The sequence below is a fragment of the Tupaia chinensis genome, unplaced genomic scaffold (genome assembly GCF_000334495.1).
Source record: "Tupaia chinensis unplaced genomic scaffold, TupChi_1.0 Scaffold143602_1, whole genome shotgun sequence".
NCBI classification, from domain to species: Eukaryota; Metazoa; Chordata; class Mammalia; order Scandentia; family Tupaiidae; genus Tupaia; species Tupaia belangeri.
Window position 1 is genome coordinate 1,044,330 of NW_006203448.1, and position 376 is coordinate 1,044,705.

A 376-nucleotide genomic window follows, 5' to 3' on the forward strand; every position below is an offset into this window, starting at 1 on the left:
CAGCCAAGGGGAACAACTGTGGCAGCAACGGCTGCTGCGTTCTCTGTCCCACGCCTGTCCATGGGGCCAGGATCCTGGAGGACGGCAGGATGCTGGGGAGGCACAGCTGGCTGAGGCAGAGGAGAGCCAGACCTCCCACTGGGTGGGAGGCAGCTCTATCTGTCAGCCAGGAAGAGCCCACTAAAATCCAGGTGACCAGGGCCAGCCCAGTGGGTAGCAGGCCAGAGGAGGACTTCTCTGTGGGTCCCAGGCCTGGTCCATTCTTGGCACCAGGTGCACCTGTGTTCTGCTGGGAACTGTACCTGAACCCGCCATAGACAACTTCAGCTCAGAGACTCAGCCCCACTCCCAAACATGTGGCAGCAGGGACCTTCGT

At 61.4% G+C, this 376-nt stretch overlaps 1 protein-coding gene across 1 annotated transcript in view; it reads right to left on the minus strand.

Annotated features, from left to right (window-relative positions):
- The window catches only part of GFI1B (growth factor independent 1B transcriptional repressor), a 14,193-nt gene that overhangs the window by 1,754 nt on the left and 12,063 nt on the right, over positions 1-376 (minus strand).